The sequence below is a fragment of the Erythrolamprus reginae genome, chromosome 2 (assembly GCF_031021105.1).
Source record: "Erythrolamprus reginae isolate rEryReg1 chromosome 2, rEryReg1.hap1, whole genome shotgun sequence".
Lineage (NCBI taxonomy): Eukaryota > Metazoa > Chordata > Lepidosauria > Squamata > Dipsadidae > Erythrolamprus > Erythrolamprus reginae.
The window spans coordinates 310,039,023-310,056,482 of NC_091951.1; positions in this window are offsets into that span (position 1 = coordinate 310,039,023).

A 17,460-nucleotide genomic window follows, 5' to 3' on the forward strand; every position below is an offset into this window, starting at 1 on the left:
TACATGACACTAGTAAAAGAGAAACATTAGGACAGGGACGGAAAGTGCTCTGGTGCACTTCAAACCACTTTTTATTTTTACTTTTTCTGTAAATATTAAAGTATTCAATCATATTGTATAGCCTGTTAAATCCATCCTTAAATATTTTATTGTTTAATACAACAGTACATTAATATTAAATTAAACAAAATACTTTTTCACCTTGTACAATGTCTTTAAAATCTATATCTCATTTCATTATTTATACTTTTATATCCACCTTGATTCTGTAAAGCTATAGTTCACTGTAGGAAAATTTACACTATTGTGTTATTCATGTTGTTGTTGTTTTAAAAAAAAGCTCTACCAGCTGTCAATTAAAAGCAAGTACTTTTGTGGAAATAAGGTCATACTATTGAGAATAAGTACTGACAGAATTAGTTTGGGTAGAAGTTAAGACTCTGGACCAGAAACTAGGAAATTCTGATTTCTAGTCCCATTTTAAGCTCTAAGTCAACTGGGTGACCTTGGATCAGCCCTAGGAAGAAGGCAATGGCAAGCTATTTCTACAAAACCTTGCCAAGAAAATTATGGGGACTTGTCCAGGAAGGCAAGACTGACTCGAAGGCAAAGTAAACAAACAAACAACTGTCTATCTCATGTGTACAACTGAGGGGATAATCAGGTCTTCAGGACCTTATGGAATGCCAACAGGATGAGAGCCAATGGATTGCAATGGAAACCTAATTCTAGAAGACAGGCACCATAGAAAGACAAGGCACATTTACTGGGTTGTAACAGATTGCACACTTAAATCAAAGGAAACCAGAGTGTACCGTCTCTGCCAATGTAAATTGGTTGGACTGGAAGCATAGGAGTTGACAGTCTCAATTAACATGACCTTATCTATATTTAAGGTGGCCAGGGGTGCAGGAAGGAAGCAAAAAAGCCTGCAAAAACTTATGGCTGGAAAAACATTCTTTGTAGAGAGTAACAATGAAAAAGTCTGCAGGCTAAGAGCTGAGAAGATCGTTAGCACCTAGTTAAGGGTGAAAAAAATAAGCTTTGAAAAAAGCTACATTCAGAGTATAAGACAAACCCAAATTTTCAGGCCTTTTTAGGGGCTGTGTTTCATACTCCGAAAAATATAGCAAGAGATGCCTCATTCCCTATAAATCTGTTTCCTCTCCTTTGCCAGGCATGGTATGATCTAGCCTTGAAGAACAAGTTTCAGGAAGAGAACCAGTACCACAAATAAAATATTTTTCTCCCCTTTTCTGTACAATCATAAGAAAGACTATTGAGAAAAAAAAAAGTATTTTGGCCCCAGTGTTGCAATTTAACTCTACACCTTTTTTATTAGTCGTTCACAAACTTAAAGGCGCTCACTGTAACTCTTTTTTACTCTGAGCAATGATATAGAACTTTAATTAGATATTTGGAAAGGTAATTAGAAATTGCGTATATGGTTACACTTCAAACCTATTAGCAGTTAAGGCAGTATATATAGTTCAAAGCTTCCCTGCATAAGTATTAAGCGAATTAGAAGGCTTAATCACTATGATATTCTTTTCTGAGCTATGTACTGCTTTATTTCAAACAGGACTTAGGATTTATAACATTAATTTGCCAAACATTTTATGGAATACTTCCTGAAGCCGAACTAATTTTTCATTCATTGCATCCAGTGTTACATTGATCTCACTGGGAATAAGGGAAACTTTTCTCCAGTAGATGCAGAAAGATGCAGTTTGATTTCTGATATATTATTATTTTTTATTTATTTTTTATTCTTTGTCCAATATACAATACATATGGAAGAGAATAGGCATTAAGTAATATATATAACGATAGAAAGTAAAAAGAAGAGTAGATGAGAGAATATATACGATATAAGAGATAAGGAGAGAATATATATGATATATGAGTTAAGGAAAGACAATTGGACAGGGGATGATAGGCACATCAGTGCACTTATATACGCCCCTTACTGGCCTCTTAGGAACCTGGAGAGGTCAATCATGGAGAGTCTAAGGGAGAAGTGTTGGGGGTTGGGAGTTGACACTATTGAGTCCGGTAATGAGGTTCCACGCTTCAACAACTCGATTGTTAAAGTCATATTTTTTACAGTCAAATTTGGAGCGGTTAATATTAAGTTTGAATCTGTTGTGTGCTCTTGTGTTGTTATGGTTGAAGCTGAAGTAGTCGTTGACAGGAAGGACGTTGCAGCATATGATCTTGTGGGCAATACTTAAATCGTGTTTTAGGCGCCACAGTTCTAAGCTTTCAAGACCCAGGATAGATTTTCGTAGGGTATTCTGTTTCGAGTGGAGGAGTGAAGGGCTCTTCTTGTGAAATATCTTTGGACGTTTTCGAGAGTGTTGATGTCTGAGATGTGGTATGGGTTCCAGACAGATGAGCTGTATTCGAGAATGGGTCTGGCATAGGTTTTGTAGGTTCTAGTCAGTAGTGTGAGATTGCCAGAGCAGAAGCTACGTAGGATCAGGTTTACAACTCTGGAAGACTTTTTGGCGATATAGTTGCACTTAGGGCTTTAGCACTTAGCTTTATCAATGGTTGCCCAGGCACCTGGTGACAAAAATGTTAATATGATCACCATTTGTACTTTATGCACTGCACATATTTATAGCTCGGACTTATCTGTCAAAATATTAACGTTTTGTTCACATAATTAGCTTATGCACTCAATGAGTCCTCACAGTGACCTTAGTGAAAGGCAATTTGTGTATTCTAAATTGGAAATGCTAATAAGATATCAGAAGGTGAATTTGTTCTTTGATTTAATGAAGCCATAGCATGTCATCATTTTTTAAAAGATTTTTTTTAAAGCACAGCATGTGGGATAGGGGAAGTGTCCACTTTAGTTAACAAACAAACATGAATTAATTTCCTGCTCACCCATTGATTTTTATGGAACACTATATATTTCTCAATATGTATAACAATGAGTAGAGCTGGGATACTAGAACAACATGTTCCAGGATTGAAGCTCCTTTTAAAAGCTCTCTTTCTTCTAAGCATAAAAATTTTGTGAAAAGGTTCTTAGGAAACCACATCTCTTGTGATAGTGTGAAAGAGCAGTAAATTTCTATTTATTTTTATGGTTATATTTTTATATTCTTTTGTTCTCGGGGCACACTTGCAAGGATACTTCACGTTTTTTAAACAGTTCAGACATCACACTAACATATTGTATTTAATCATGATTTATTGAATGAACCCCATTTAAGTGAGGTTCATAAAAGAAGCTAAGCCATAAGCAAGAGTGCTATGAAGTGACATCTTGCAGCTTTTCTGTCTCATGTACCAAAACAGCTTAAACAGAGCCACAGGTTTTGTTATCCCGGAAAAGGAACAACAGTGTGTGGAGCAGGACACAGCTTCATTCCCATGGGGTTTTTTGATCGAGGCATCCCTTTGAAGTGCCTTTTGCAGATCCTTGTTTTAAAGAGTGGATTAGCCATGCTGCTTTGCTTTGCCTTAGTAAAATAACATTCGGGCTTCTGCAAAACGTGCAAAAAAATAAATAAATCCACATTTCTCAATGTGAAGTGGGCAGAAGGAACAGATAAGCCCTGTGTCTTTCTTCTAATTGAATAATGATGGTGAAAGGTTTTAGGCATATGCAAAGCGAGCTATTGCTACAGCCTCACAGACTAAAAGATGTTTGCAAAATGTCTTTTTATTTACACTTTTATTAGACTTTATTACTTGAAAATATCCATGAATATGGTTGACACATTTTTTAAATTAATTAAGATATGCCTTGTTTCTGCATTCATTCCTACTTTCTATTCAAAGAAAAGAAATTATGACCCAACACAGGTTGTTATACATCTTGGTAATAGTTTTACCAAGTCCAACTGTTATATAACTTTTTTTCTAATTAAAAATATAACTAATCGAATTAATCATAGTTATTACAATCAACCAACTTATATATATTTCTGATGATGATGATGATGATGATGACGACGACGACGACAACAACAACAACAACAATAATAATAATAATAATAATAATAATAATAATAATAATAATAATAATATTCCAATATCTCATGGGTTGCTACAAAAAGAGGGAGTTGAAGTATTCTCCAAATCACTTGAGGGTAGAACAAGAAGCAATGGATGGAAACTAATCAAGAAGAGAAGCAATTGAAAACTTAAGAGAAATTTCCTGACAGTTAAAACAATTAATCCATGGAAAAGCTTGCCTCCAGAAGTTGTGAATGCTCCAACATTGGAAGTTTTTAAAAAGATGTTGGATTTGCCTGGAGTGGTGTAGTCTTTCTTATCTTATTTCTATCTCTGATTCTAACTTTTAATAATAATTAATCAATAATAATAATTTATTGGATTTGTATGCTGCCCCTTTCCAAAGACTTTCCAAAGAACAATATGAACAAATCCAATACTTAAAAACACTACCTAAAAACCCTGTCATTAAAAATAACCACACAACGCAGTCATACCATACATAAACCTTGTTAGCAGGGGGATGTATCAGTTTCCCCATGCCTGGCGACATAGGTGGGTTTTCAGCAATTTACAATAGGTAAGGAGGGTGGGGACAGTTCTAATCTCCAGAGGGAGTTGATTCCAGAGGGCTGGGGCCGCCATAGAGAAGGCTCTTCCTCTGGGTCCTGCCAGATGACATTATTTAGTTGACGGGACCTGGAGAAAGCCAACTCTGTGGGACCTAATCAGCCGCTGGGATTCGTGCGGCAGAAGACAGTACCATAGGTATTCTGGTTCGATGCCATGTAGGGATTTATAGGTCATTACCAACACTTTGAATTGTGTCTGGAAACTAATCAGCAGCCAGTGCAGGCCGCAGAGTTTTGATGAGACATGGGTGTATCTAGGGAGGCCCATGATTGCTCACGCGGCCGCATTCTGCACAATCTGAAGTTTCCGAACACTCTTCAAAGGTAGCCCCATGTAGAGAACGCTGCAGTAGTCAAACCTTGAGGTGATGAGGGCATAAGTGACTGTGACCAGAGACTCCCTGTCCAAATAGGACTGCAACTGGTGCACCAGGCGAACCTGGGCAAACGCCCCCCTCGCCACAGCTGAAAGATGATGTTCCAATGTTAGCTGTTGATCGAGGATGACGTTTCCTCCTCGATCAATTCCCTCACCACTGTCAAACTATTCACTAAGGCAGCATTACTATTATGACTAGTTTTTCTCATCATTCCTATCACCCATCTCCTTCCACTTATGACTATATGACTGTAACTTGTTGCTTATATCCTTACGATTTATATTAATATTGCCTGTTTCCCGATTGCTTATTTGAACCCTGTCACAATAATTAAGTGTTTACCTCATGATTCTTGACAAATGTATACAGTGGTACCTCATGATACAAACTTAATTGGTTCCAGGAGGAGGTTCGTAAGGTGAAAAGTTCGTAAGATGAAACAATGTTTCCCATAGGAATCAATGTAAAAGCAAATAATGCGTGCAAATCCTTCAGGAAAATCCCAACTTTAGAAGGGAGGTGAACAGAGGACAGGGAGGAGCAGCTAAAGGGGGCGGGTGGAAGAAGAAAGGCTAGGCTAAAGGGTGAGTGGGAAGGAAGAAAGGCAAGGGGGGCGCCCCTCCCTTTTCTTTCTTCAAAAGACACCCTTTCAGTGCCTCTGCAAGCACGCTGTTCTCCTACTTTTTTAAATGCAAACTCTTTCCCCCACCAAGCTGCCCCTCCCTTTTCTTTCTTCAAAAAAGGGGGGGGAAAGAAACCCCTTCATCCCAGCAGCAGCGGCTTGGGTTCGTAATAGAAAATAGTTCGGAAGAAGAGGCAAAAAAAATCTTAAACACCGGGTTCGTATCTCGAAAAGTTCGTTAGAAGAGGCGTTCGTAAGATGAGGTACCACTGTATTTTCTTTTATGTACACTGAGAGCATATGCACCAAAGACAAATTTCTTGTGTGTCCAATCACACTTGGCCAATAAAGAATTCTGTTCTATTCTATTCTATCTCTCAAACATGGAAATTACTTGGTGACTTGGAATCAGTCATTCCCTCTCAACACAACCTATCTCACAAGATTGTATTTTTCAGGGAAATAGAAGAGGAGATCTGCACTGCTCTAGGCACCTGTATAAAAAGCAAGATATAAATTTAATAAATTAAACAAGTCTTTGCCCATGATAGTCATAAATGAATATTTTGTGCATTTCCATTCATTTTAATGGCAAGAATCAATCTAAGTCCTCTGAGAATAAAACTGAAATGAAGAATGGTTTCTCTGCTGAAGTGAACAGTGTTAACTACAGCATACTAAACAGATGGTTGTAATAGAGTATTGATATGTAAATGCTCAACTATGAGAATTTATTTCCTAGTGAACCTAGCTGAGAACATTATCTGAAAGGCAAAGAATAACTGAATGGAACAGCATCTCTTTTTCTTGATTGTTTCGCCTGTCAAAAAGTGGAATGCATTTGGAGGGTCTTCTTTAGTTCCAAATGGCAAATATAAATGACACTTATAAATAGAGTATTATGATCCATTGGTCTTTTTTATATGCCGGTGCTCAGTGCAAACAGGAATGGTATATCAGAATTACCCCATTCATCTGAATCAAAGTAGTCAATTTCTATGAGAAGTGAAGATCTGCTTGAGTTCAACACTTTCTTAGTAACAGAAAAGAAGTGATTTGATAGAACCTCTTGCAGTATTTTGTCTCACTAAGCCGTAGGATTTCCTGTTTAGATTTTTCAAGACCAGGCAAGTTCAGCTAGAAAAATGACATAGCCCTTTGCACCTGTTCTACTGAAAAGAATGGATTTAATTGGCGTACACAGAAACTCTATATGTAGATAGAACAGCTTGTAAAATTGGATCGTTGTGAGGTCTATAACTAATATCTAAAGTTAGTGTATAGGTCAGGGGTGTCAAACTCAATTTCAGTAAGGGCCGCATCAAGATTGCTTTTGACATCAGAGAGCCAGGGGGGATGGGGCTGTGTGGCTGGGGGTGGGCATGGGCATTTGACATGGGCTCAAGATGCATTTTCCCCTTTCTCTTCTTTCTTTCCACAGTTCTTTGCTATAACCATTTTTCTGTCTCTTAAACTAGATATTACTGATAAATATTTATTACGTATTATTCATACTCTACTAAACTTTTTATTTCTAAATTTATACCCCTTTTTTAAATAGTAAATTGCTTTTCCAGACAGACAGGCTATTTATGCTATTGTATTTTTTATTATTCAACTAATAGTAAAAATACAGTAGCATAATACAAGATCTAACAGCAGATGTGCATTTCCAGGATAGTAAATAGAAATAGCTGTCAATTATAGATTGTAGATTAAATGGACCTACAGTTTGTAAAATCTGGCATTAAATTGTAGAATTAACATTGGATGTTGCTTATTTTGTATCCAGATCAAGCATTTACTTGAGGCCACATAATTGTTATCCAGTCCAATCCAATCCTCCTGCAGCCCTCTGCAGTCAGAATGTTGCTGGAGGCTGTGCAGGGGGCTTATAGGGCCTCCGCAAAGCCCTTTTTAAGCTGCCAGACTGCTTCAGGAGGCAGGGGAGGTTAAAAATGGGCTGCATTTTGGCCAGCAGAAGCACTGCAGGACGGTCCTTTAATACTTCCAGAGCAGGCCAGATTGAAGTACCCCACAGGCCAGATCTGGCCCATAGGCTTGAGTTTGACATCCCTGGTATAGATAATAGTGGAAGCTTATTGAAATATGGTTGAAACATTCAAAGCAGGAAAATTTCTATTTTCACATGGATGTAATCAGACCAAATTGTTCTAATCTAAGGTGACCAGACACCCCGCATTCAGTGGGACAGTCACGCTTTTTAGCGATTTCTTCCGCGTCCCAGGGCATTTTTAAAAAGTCCTGATTTCCCCCCTCCCTTTATTTTTTATTTGTTCACTTCCCCCCTTCCTCTTCCACTGTTGCTCACTCCTCGCTCCCGGCTCGACACCTTACTGTGGCCACCACCGTGGGGCTGAGCTACCCAGGCAGGAGGGCTCGCTGGCCACAACAGCAAAGGCGGGGGAAGGAAAGGGAAGCACGGCCAAAGCGTTTGCCCTCCTGCTGCTCTGACAGCCCATCCGCTGTGCTTGGTGACAGGCGGAGGGACGGAGCAGCATTTGCGCCAGGCGGGAAAACACATCTGTTCACCAACTCACCCGGCGAATAAAGGTGGGTTCGTCTCGGCTCGGCGTTTTTCCTTGCCTTCGCCCTGGCACTGTGAGTGGAGAGATTGAGCACACTCTCTCATTGATGGTGAGAGAGAGGGAGAGAGAAAGAGAGAGAAAGAGGCAGAGAGAAATAGTGAGAGAAAGAGACAGAGAGAGAAAGAGACAGAGAGCAAGAGAGACAGAGATGAGAAAAAGAGAGAGAGAGAGTGAGAAACAGAGAGAGAGAGAGTAAGAGAGAGGAGGAGAGAGAAAGAAAGAGAGAGAGGGCAAGTGACAGAGAGAGAAAGAGAGAGATAGAGCAAGAGCAAGAGAGCGAGAGAGAGAGAAAGAGAGAGAGAAAGCAAGAGAGAGCAAGTGACAGAGAGAGCGCAAGATACAGAGAGCGAGAAAGAGCAAGAGAAAGAGAGGGAGAAAAAGAGAGAGTGAGAAAAATAGAGAGAGAGAGAGCAAGAGGGAGAGAGAGAAAGAAAGCAAGAGAGGGATTTTTTTTTTGGCTAAACTTTTTTTAGCCTCCCGCCCTCCCCGCTCAATAGTGTCCCTCTTTCCCAATTTTAAAATCTAGTCACTTTATTCTAATCATCTTGTGAACAAGGGTCAGGAATCAGTCTATATCATTGGCCACTCTAAGATGTATGAACTTCAACTCCCAGAGAGTCCCATCCAGCCAAGAAATCCACACATTTTATGTTGCCAAGCTTGAGAAACACAGGTCTAAATATTTGGCACACAAAGTGTTTGATTCATCTTGAAAAGGATCTTTATCCCACAAAAGTGACATGATTCACTTCCTTGTCACTAGGTAACAAAATATCCCATTAACAACAAAGGCAGTTTGTCATGAGGAATAAAATACAGTATAAAGCATCTATATGTCCAGCCTTTATGTGTAGCATGTCTTGTTGAATGTAAGAGCCAGGGTGGCGCAGTGGTTAGAGTGCAGCACTGCAGGCTACTCCAGATAACTGCTAGCTGTAGTTCAGCAGTTCAAATCTCACCACCAGCTCAAGGTTGACTCAGGCTTCCATCCTTCTGAGGTGGATAAAATGAGGACCCAGATTGTTGGGGGCAATATGCTGATTCGGTAAACTGCATAGAGAGGGCTGTAAAAACACTATGAAATGGTATATAAATCTAAATGCTATTGTTATTGTTCAGCACGGATCTGGAAAGACTTTACACGATAGTAGTGATAATGCAATCTCTATGGGAGGTGGGTTTTTTAGATGTCTTTCCATAAAATGCAAAATAGATATATTGATATCTAGGATCAAACTGTTTGTGTGATCATCTTGCTTAGTCATAATCTCATCAACTCCATTTGATGGAAGCATACCAAAAATTATCCAATAAATTATATTAGTGTAATCTGAAACCACTTTCTAATGATCTGGGTGCTATTATAAACATACTATAAAAATGTTAATATGTGACTGCAGGATTCTGACCAGAGGGCACCCACATAGGGGATCAAACCAGTCAAAACAATGGCTGTGACAATTCACAACAACTAATTTAAAATAATGTCTGTCTGATCAACAAGTCTTGATTTTTTTTTAAAATGCTCACATGTGAATAACCTGGGGTTAACAATTATCCTGGGAAAAATAACTTTCAGCTGCAGTGCAGCCATCTAAGAAATCTACTTTGTAGAGCCAATCTGAATGTTCTATAAATTATACATTGTCTACCAATCAGAGACCTTGACCTTGGAGCCCCCTTTTCTACTTTTGAAAAATGACTGAGTTCTTCGAAGAAGTGGTTCATTGCAGTTCACACGCTAAATTCCTTGCTTAACATCTCACATCTTCAAAAGTGATTGCTTTTGAGGTTGCACTTGTCATTTAGTATTCCTTCTTACTTTTGATGTCATTGGTTGATTGCATGTTCAAACTTGAAAATGTATATGGAGTTGGTTGGGGGAAAGATCAAAGGCAACATGAGAAAATATTATTTGACTGAAAGAGAAGTAGATGCTTGGAACAAACTTGAACCTATGATTACAACACAGGAGGGAAGTGTTTTTAATGGGAAAGTGAACCCAAGAACAAGGGGGCACAATCTGAAGTTAGTTGGGGGAAAGATCAAAAGCAACATGAGAAAATATTATTTGACTGAAAGAGGAGTAGAGGCTTGGAACAAACTTCCAGCAGACGTGGTTGGTCAATCCACAGTAACTGAATTTAAACATGCCTGGGATAAACATACATCCGTCCTAAGATAAAATACAGGAAATAGTGTAAGGGCAGACTAGATGGACCATGAGGTCTTTTTCTGCTGTCAATCTTCTAGGTTTCAAGGTTTCTAGGTATATGATCTGAGTCCTTATCTATTGCTTCACTTGCAACTTTTTTCCCCAAAGTCAATCTGTATTCAGAGAAAAAAAATAAAGAACCTTGAGTTGGACTTACTTCTAGAATTAAATTCTCCCCATTTAAATTGCATCAATCTTGGATGTAATTATGAAAGATGCAAAAGCTCCATTTTGATAAGTATTCCTGTGATTATGATTAATTGCATCCCAAACTATCACACATGTACAAAATGAGCAATTAGATATAGTACACTTCTTTCCTTACCATAAGACTAATAAGTTAGCTTATAAATAGTGACAGGATCATTTGAGTGTAAGAAACTTCTATATTGATTCATGTCAGTGACAAAAAGATTTTTGAACATTTGCTCTCATCTAAGGAATTTTAACATTTCCACAGACTTTTCTTTTTTATTATTTTAAAATGCAGTCAGGCACAAAGTTACAAATTGATTTTGGAAGTTCCACTCTTTAGTTATCATTTCAGTCTTTGTACAGCTAGAATTATACTGGTGTTAAAACACAGTGTGACGTGCAAAGGACATTATTATACAATGCTTCTCTTTCATTCTATATAACCTTTTCTCTTTTTTCCCCCCTGACTTGTTTAAGAAAGAGAAGAGTGGTCTTTTCCTTCTTCATTTTTAACAATACTTTTTGCATTCATATTTTTTGAAATGTAGAGGATAATGGTAAGAAGCTACCTGGTCTGTGTTGGATGTATACATTTTTTCACCCCCTTGTTTTTTATTCCAAGTGGGACTGTTACAAGACTACTCTTCTCCCCACTGACCCAAATGCCACATTAATAGTGATTGGCAAACCCAACAGTGTTCGGGTTTGGTGAGTTCAGACAAACTTTATGCAAAGTTCGACCGAACCCAAACCCGAACGGTCCATGGCGCCAAAGTTCCACCCACGGAATCCCATCGTTTTTTATTTTTATGGATGTTTTATTTTTATTTATTTTTATTTTTACGAAAAAGGACGCCACAGCGGCACCACAAGCAAAAGAAAGTCCTTTCATGTAAAAATATTTTTTTTATTTTTACGTGAAAGGACCTCCCTTTGCTTGCGGCGCTGCAAGCTAAAGGAGCTGGGGAATCCCACGAAGAGATTCCAGAGGCGGAGTTTTGACATCATGTATACCGGCAGGTTGCTAAGGATGCCAAGGTGATCACTTCCTGTATTCCATCCTCCCTCCCTTATTCTAGTTCCGCCCCCGGAATCCAGGAAGTGATCACCTTGGCGTCCTTAGCAACCTGCCAGTATACGTGATGTCAAAGCTCCACCCCCAGAATCCCATCATTTTTATTTTAACAGATTTTTTATTTATTTTTATTTTTATTTTTTTTATTTTATTTTTATTTTTATTTTTATTTTTATTTTTTTCATTTTCATTTTCATTTTCATTTTCATTTTCATTTTTATTTTTATTTTTATTTTTACAAAAAAGTACGCCGCAGCGGCGCTGTAACCAAAGGGAGGTCCTTTCACGTAAAAATAAAAAATTTATTTTTACGTGATACGTGAAAGGACCTCCCTTTGCTTGCGGCGCTGCTGCGGCGTCCTTTTTCGTAAAAATTAAAATAAATAAAAATAAAAAATCCGTTAAAATAAAAAATTATGGGATTACAGGGGCGGAGCTTTGACATCAAACTATTCTCCAAGGCTAGGGTAGAATAAGAAACAATGGGTGGAAACTAAACAAGGAGAGAAGTAACTTAGAACTAAGAAGAAATTTCCTGACAGTTGTAACAATTATTCAGTGGAATAGCTTGCTACAACACTGGAAGTTTTTTAAAAGATGTTGGCTAACCATTTGTCTGAAGTGGTATGTGGTTTCCTGACTAAGCTGGGAGTTCTTTTTTTAAAAGATGTTGGATAACCATTTGTCTGAAGCGGTATGTGGTTTCTTGCCTAAGCCGGAGATTGTGCATAAATATATAAACAGTGGTACATTGGTACTCATCTGCTTTGAAATTCTTCTAATTTAGTACTCAATGCATTTTGACATGAAACTTTCGTCCCAGTAGTCATTGTTTATTTGGTACTCAATGCATAAGCTAGAAATTGTCAATTTCAATTCCCTTGTAGAAACATAAAAACATAGAAACACAGAAGATTGACGGCAGAAAATCTATCTAGTCTGCCCTAATACTATTTCCTGTTTTTTAATCTTAGGATGGATACATGTTTATCCCAGGCATGTTTAAATTCAGTTACTGTGGATTTACCAACCACGTCTGCTGGAAGTTTGTTCCAAGCATTTATTACTCTCAGTAAAATAATATTTTCTCACGTTGCTTCTGATCTTTCCCCCAACTAACCTCAGATAGTGCCCTCTTGTTCTTATGTTCACTTTCCTATTAAAAACACTTCCCTCCTGAATCTTATGTAACCCTTTAACATATTTAAATGTTTTGATCATGTCCCCCCTTTCCCTTCTGTACTCCAGACTATACAGATTGAGTTCATTAAGTCTTTCCTGATAAGTTTTATGCTTAAGACCTTCCACCATTTTTGTAGCCCTTCTTTGGACCCGTTCAATTTTATGAATATATTTTTGTAGATGAGGTCTCCAGTTCTCCCCTGTGATCCACTACATTATTTCTTACGGGGGGAAATGTTCTGTACTCACCATTTTTGGTACTCATTGTGCCTCCCAGAATGAAGTAATGAGTACCAATATACAACTGTATAAGGAACAAAGCCGATAAAGTTAATGCTTCATAAAAGAAGCAAGTTTCTATAAGCTAAAGATATGAATGTTAAACTATTTAGTGCTTTTGAAATTTGGGGTAGTTGTAATTTAACAAATTTTCAATCTTCTCATTATCAAGGGAGGAGGGGTTATCATATTAAAGGGGAGATTTACCAGATCTGATATCCAGTATACATACAGTGGGCTCTCTAGAAGAATATTAAACCAGATCAACAGACCAACCCTACAATATATCAACCTTATATTCAATCATTTTTTTTTTTGTTTGTTTGTTTGTTTATTATTCCAATTTCTAGGCCACCCTTCTCCGGAGACTCAGGGTGGCTTACAACATAAAAATATATAAATATGACAATAAAAATTGAAGTTACACTAGACCAACACAAAAACACGCACACACACGTATGTATGTATGTATATTTATTTTTAAATTTTATTTATTGATTTTGTCCAATACACAATGAGGGTTTTAGTGGGTATACACATAGTAAAATACATGATGAAGGTTATAGAGGATATACTCATAGTAAAATATATCTAAGAAAGAAGAGAAGAGAAGATATAGGAACATATCAATGAACATATCAATGAAAGAATAGAAGAAGATATATAGGAATAGAAGAAAGGTATAGGAGATATAGGAGAGCAATAGGACAGGGGACGGAAGGCACTCTAGTGCACTTGTACTCTCCCCTTACTGATCTCTTAGGAATCTGGATAGGTCAACCGTGGATAATCTAAGGGTAAAGTGTTGGGGGGTTTGGGATGACACTATGAGTCCGGTAATGAGTTCCACGCTTCGACTACTCAGTTACTGAAGTCATATTTTTTACAGTCAAGTTTGGAGCGGTTAATATTAAGTTTAAATCTGTTGTGTGCTCTTGTGTTGTTGTGGTTGAAACTGAAGTAGTCACCGACAGGCAGGACATTGCAGCATATGATCTTGTGGGCAATGCTTAGATCTTGTTTAAGGTGTCTTATTTCTAAGCTTTCTAGGCCCAGGATTGAAAGTCTAGTCTCGTAGAGTATTCTGCTTTGAGTGGAAGAGTGAAGGGCTCTTCTGGTGAAGTATCTTTGGACATTTTCAAGGGTGTAAATGTCTGAGATGCCATATGGGTTCCAAATAGATGAACTGTATTTGAGGATGGGTCTGGCAAAAGTTTTGTAAGCTCTGGTAAGTAGTGTGAGATTGCCAGAGCAGAAGTTACGTAAGATTACGTAGTTGTCTTCATATGGAAGATTGGAATATCAAGGAGATTCCCTATCTTTTTTTGGATTGTTTAACAACAATAATTTATTTAATTAATAAAATAAATAATAATTATTTATTATTTTAAATAATAAACTTTATTTAATACATTGGGATACTTTTTCCATTAGAAAAACAATATGACTGGCTTTTACTGAGTTTATATTCTAATTTACGTCATTGAATATATCTTATATCAAATTGTGATGACCCGATGATTCTATATTTGCACCAAGCCTACTTTGTTGTGTTTTGTGTTTCACTATAAGCAATGTTTTGTGACATTTTTGTTACCTTGCTTAGAATTCAGCAATAACTAAACATGATTATAATCACTCAAATTTTTTAAGCAGATGTTGGGTAACCATCTGTCTGAAGTAGTGTAGGGTTGCCTGCCTAAGCAGGGGGTTGAACTAGAAGACCTCCAAGGTCCCTTCCTACGCTGTTGTTGTTGTTGTTGTTGTTATTAATCTGAATAAGAGAGTTAATTATGTATAAATTTTACAATTTTTTACTGATATAGAAAAATGCAGTAGATAGATAAATCATTATACTGTATATTCCTTCAGTATTTTACTATTGATTTTTTTTCTTCTAGTCATTTGCTGAGAATATTTCTTCCTTCTGAAAATCTAGCAGAAGAAAATAGTCCCTCACTTTACACAGTCCTTTTTGTCCTTTTAAGGATTTATTTTATTTATTTTATTTGTCATACAAATATAGTATTGTATTGTAGTATGTTTAACATAATAAAGTAATACCTCGTCTTACGAACCTAATTGGTCCCGGAAGTTGGTTCGTAAGGCGAAACGTTTGTAAGACGAAACATTGTTTCCCATAGGAAACAATGTAAAAGCAATTAATCCGTGCAAAAAGAAAAAAAATTGCAAAATGGCGCTCCGCTGGGCGCCGCCGCCTGGCTGTCACCGGTCGAACGTCTTCGTGACTTCAAAGCTCCGCCTGTGGAATTCCCTATTGGGATTCCCCACCTCCTTTCTAGCCTCCAGATCGGCCGAAAACGCTGCCGCTGATCTCAAAAACGGCACTCCGCCGAGCGGCGCTGCCCAGCTGTAACCTTCTGAAACAGCCGGGCACTTCTTGGCGGTCTCTGGAACCCGAACCCGAACTTCCAGGTTCGGCATTTGGGAGATCGCCGAGAAGCCCCCCGGCTGTTTCAGAAGGTGATAGCCGGGCGGTGCCGCTTCTCGGCGGCCTCCCAAACCCAAACCCAAAAAGTTCGGATTCAGGTTCAGGAGAACGCCGAGAAGCCCCCCGGCTGTTTTAAAAGGTGACAGCCGGGCGGCGGCGCCCAGAGGAGCACCATTTTGTTATCTGCGGTGGGTTCGTAAGCCGAAAAAAGTTCGTAAGTAGAGGCAAAAATTTTCCGAACCCTGGGTTCGTATCACGAGGGGTTCGTATCATGAGGTACCACTGTATGAGTATAAAGTAGAGATAGAAAAGATAAAAAAAGACATTTGGACAGGAGCGGTAGGTACAAAGGTGCATTTATGCACGCCCCTTAAATAAGTTTACATCCCCCACCCCCAATAAAAGCAAATATGCAAGGGAATAGCTAACCACAGCCCAAAAGATAGTAACTATGTATGCTGGTTTTGAAATGAGCTGCAAAGTAATCACCAGCTCCAATATTCTCCAAGAACGATTTAATAAGCAATTATTGTTTGTGGGACAATCCTCCTGAGAAATAACTGTGCTCTTTGGCTTTTATTGTTCAGTGGTGATAGAAATTGACATGAAAAGAAAATAGTAGAGTGGATTTTTTAAAAAACTATTTGTAAAAAACCAAAACATTAAAACGTTGCTCAAATGGCAATTTCTATTCCGCGTAATCAGAACATTAGAGATCCAGTAGTCACCTTGCTCCTTAACATAACATTGCTTTGAAGAAAATACTTCCTATTGAAACTCTTAATGCAGATGGAAATGTGTATTGATTTACCTGAAAGGGGTAAAGAGATTATTAGGAGGAAAGGGAAAGGAAGAAGTTGATGACTTCACATCTTGTATTCAGAAACTGTTGGAATTCAGTCATTATTTATCGATCTGCTGAAAGCTGAACAAGCTAATGTGCTGAGGGCAAAATCCTACAGAGCAGACGAGCCACAATCAATGTGAATGCGATGTTACTTGTGTTTCTCTTCTCTTTTGTAAGGGTGATAAAACAAAAGACCGTGACACATAAACTCATTGAAGTGGCAAAGGAATGAACTCTGGCAGCCTGAGCTTCTTAGACACAGGTGACTCGTGGAGAAATAAGCCCTCACAAAGTGTAGCTAATCAAATTAACTTTAGAAAAGTGATAGAATGTTCATTAGGGGAAATGGAAAAATATGACCATTTGAAGAATATCTACAGCTAATAGCAAATACAGTATATGGGACAGTGAAAGCCAGATGTGTTGTATATGCTAATTTAGGGATATAAAAATGCAAAATGTATGTTACCCTTCCTTCCTTCCTTCCTTCCTTCCTTCCTGATCTCCCTGCCTCCCTGCGTCTTCCTTCCTTCCTTCCTTCCTTCCTTCTTTCTCTCCTTGCCTCCCTCCCTCTTCCTTCCGTCCTTCCTCCCTTCCTCCCCCCTCTCTCTCTCTTTCTTTCTTTCTTTCTTTCTTTCTTTCTTTCTTTCTTTCCTTAACTGAAATCTGCAATGTAACACAATTATATTCTTATTTTTGTAAATTTGTCTTATTTTCTTTATAATTGCTGAAATACTATCCTCCTGCAGAGATTCAAAAAGTCATCATGCCTCTACAGCTGACTTTCAATCCATACATGTTTCATATGTTTTCTATGTAACCATTTCTAAAAGCAAAAATAACAAACCAGACAACCTTTATAAGGCCAAAAATGGCAAGATATTTTTATGAGCATAAATAAACCATACTGCATTTGTTATATAACCAATCAGAACCCTAGGAGAAGCAAACTATCATGAGTAAAATGGTAGTCTGTGCATAGCATGTACACATA